The 3091-nt window shown below is 41.7% G+C and overlaps 1 long non-coding RNA gene across 1 annotated transcript; it reads right to left on the reverse strand.

Annotated features, from left to right (window-relative positions):
• Positions 1–2579: 2579 nt before the first annotated feature.
• Positions 2580–3091, reverse strand: LOC123965522. Its single transcript, XR_006823717.1, has 3 exons — positions 3061–3091; positions 2855–2963; positions 2580–2757 (listed from the first exon to the last, which is right to left on the reverse strand). It is a non-coding gene; the product is annotated as an uncharacterized LOC123965522 (long non-coding RNA).

Consider the following 3091-nt stretch of genomic DNA (forward strand, 5'->3'; position numbering starts at 1 on the left):
TGTGAATCAATTTGTTCTTGCATGTTATTGTTGTATTGTATTTTTGCAGCTTTCATACAACCACTTGCTATCACAATGAGCCTTTCCTGTTTAAATAAAGGTTTAATAACAGTCTTAGTTAGACAAATCAACTGAGTAAAAGTTACAGTCTTTATTTATGTTGTTCAAAGTCTCTCCACACCTTTAATACATTTAAGGGCTGTAAGTGCGCAAATTAATCGTTTGCAGTCCACAGGGAGGACTAGCGGGCCCTTTCAACCTAAAATGGTTTCAAGAAATTGAATCAAACATTGGAAGTGTTCAAGGCCAAACAGTGTGAGCAGCTACACTGAGATATCACCTGACATCTCCCAGCCCTCTTTTATCTTCTTTATCTTCTGGCTGTCTTGTGCTTCCTTTGGTCACATTAGAGGATTTTGGGGATTTTTTTTTTAAATTTTATTAGTAGTAACCACTTTACCTACTTGCATCCAATTTCACCTTAAAACGCAAATCAAAAGAAGGTCATCCATCAAGACATTAAGAATTTATCTTTTGTCTGAGCCAGGCTGCAAGAACGCTGCAAAGCGTGACAGGATGTCTGGCTCTTGTTATGTGTGCGGCGACGGAGCTATTTCAGAGGCTTTTTGTTTTTTGGACACCGAGCTGCTCCCTCCAGCAGAAAGTGAGCAGCCCTTCTTACAGTAAGAGCGAAAGATAATATATTTTATTTTATGTGTTTTGGGAAGAGAGCATGTTAAACATATATTAAACATAAACCCATTTAAAGCTAATTGAATACAAATAAAGGGTCAGGGTATAAAATAAGAAAAGTGGGCAAAGGGACATATCAGGTATTAATGTTAACTGTTATATTTTTCCTACCAGTAGGTGAGATATTCTATGTCCAGACTATTATAAGAAGTGAGGGCCCCCTAACATATTTTTCTTGGACAGGTCCCACACTACATACACACCACATATGCACACAGATACACATCCTCCATGAAAACTCAGTGTGCTTGGAGAGGGAAGGCGGACATTTCGGGGCGCGTGGCTACATTATACTATAGTAGCGGCTTTTATGAGACAGACAACATGCCTGACTCCAGCGGGAAAACCTCATGATGGACAGGCACTTTACCTGTGCCAAGAGCAGGCAGGCTAGGAGGAGGGAAAATGAAATAAAATCAATACTCGAACATAACTTTTTAAATAAACATTTGCACTCCACGGACATTGTTGGCAGTGGGAGCCAGTAACCTGTCCCCATTGGTGGAACTCAACACCAGACCGTTTGAGGAGCACTGGCTCCCATCGAGGTGATGGCTACTGGCAAGATGTGACGTGAATAGCTATGTTATGTTTATCCAAGGTAAAAGAAGAGGTGGTTTTGGGGGGGGGCAGGGCTGAATTCCTGCAGTGAGGCTGCTCTTTCCCTGAGCATGGGTTTTCACAGCTTGCTGATGATGCTCAAAGATGCCTTAACCTCAGCAGGAGTGATGCCTACCCACTTTAAGCAACAATTCTCCACCAAGAGGCAAGAAATTAGATGAAGCTGCTTCAACTACAGCAGGACTGTATTTGAAGGTGTGATTCAACAATGGCTTTCTGTTTTTGTGGTGAGGATAGCTGTGCATTTTAAAAGGCAGACACCTTTGGAACTTAGTTTTGAAACACCAAGTCACAGTGTGGGACATTTTTCTGAGTAATTTAAAAAAAAAAAACACACATTGCCATTTTTATTTTTAGGAATAGTCAGTCAAAAATGCTTTAAAGAAACTGCTACACCTAATTATTCATCTGGTTAGGATGTAAAGTAAAACCTTTGCAGAAATCCACAATAGATCTTCATTAAACCAGAATGCAAGTCAGCCATAAAACACAGAGCGGGGTATCCTTTGAAATGTTTTTTGCTTCGTTATGATAGTGGTAGCTGAAAGGAAGAGAGAGGGGATGATATGCAGCAAAGGGCTCAGGCTGAACCCAAGCTGTCAAATGGGTTTCTCTTCAAAGCCAGTTTTTACATTAAAAGAATTAAAATGAGTTAATTTAATCTTAACCCTACAGAACAAATACTATCTGTTCAGCATGACGGAGGACAAGGCTATGTGAGGAATATGAGTCCCCACCCTGCATGTACCATAAGTAGTGATGGCAGGATGAAGCTATGGGGCTTTATTTCTGGGCTAGAAATAAAAGTGTAAAGCGTCTTTGCATCTGTGACATCTGTTTGCAAAAGGCATAGCAGCCCTTCAAGATGGGCTAAAGCACTGCAACTTTCAGTTTCATATTGTTGCAGGTTCTCAATGTATGAAAGGACTACAAGAATTGCATGACTCTGCTCGAGACCAAAGTGGTGGTTTTCAGCACACATTTAAATTTGTGTAAAATCCTTAATAGGCTTAAGTACTGATGCCATCATGACACAAGGTCAAAACATTAAGGTTAGTATCCTGGCAACAGCAGTTTGATTTAAATTAAGGCAACTTTGTAAACTCCGAATGCTCTGGTTTCAATGACATTAGATTTGTAGGAAACCAAAGGCATATTGGTCATTTAACCTATTCACCAAATTCTAGAACACACCAAGTCAAAAATCAAGTCAATGTTTTATTAAGAGCAGAGACAAGTACAGGTAGATGCAGAAACAATTTAGATGCACGAGTCTCTTGCATGGCTCCTAAAAATGCAAGTGTCACTTCGATTGGGTCTCACTGCTGCTGGGGGCCGCGCTGGTGGCCGGCATCTCGCTGGGGCCGGCGCTGATCAGTCCGGCTTTATGCAAAGATCACAGAAACTTGGTTACCCACATTGTGAGGCCATGAATCTGTTGCATACATTTTAGTAGTAGCATTTCACAGAATCTGCTCACCTGCTGTGACATCTTGCTGCAGTAGTGTTTCAGTTGTGCTGGCCATCTCGCTGCTGCTGCCGGGCGCTGGTGGCCGGCATCTCGCTGGGGCCGGCGCTGATCAGTCCGGCTTTATGCAAAGATCACAGAAACTTGGTTACCCACATTGTGAGGCCATGAATCTGTTGCATACATTTTAGTAGTAGCATTTCACAGAATCTGCTCACCTGCTGTGACATCTTGCTGCAGTAGTGTTTC

The sequence above is a fragment of the Micropterus dolomieu genome, unplaced genomic scaffold (assembly GCF_021292245.1).
Source record: "Micropterus dolomieu isolate WLL.071019.BEF.003 ecotype Adirondacks unplaced genomic scaffold, ASM2129224v1 contig_10001, whole genome shotgun sequence".
In the NCBI taxonomy this organism is placed as follows: Eukaryota; Metazoa; Chordata; class Actinopteri; order Centrarchiformes; family Centrarchidae; genus Micropterus; species Micropterus dolomieu.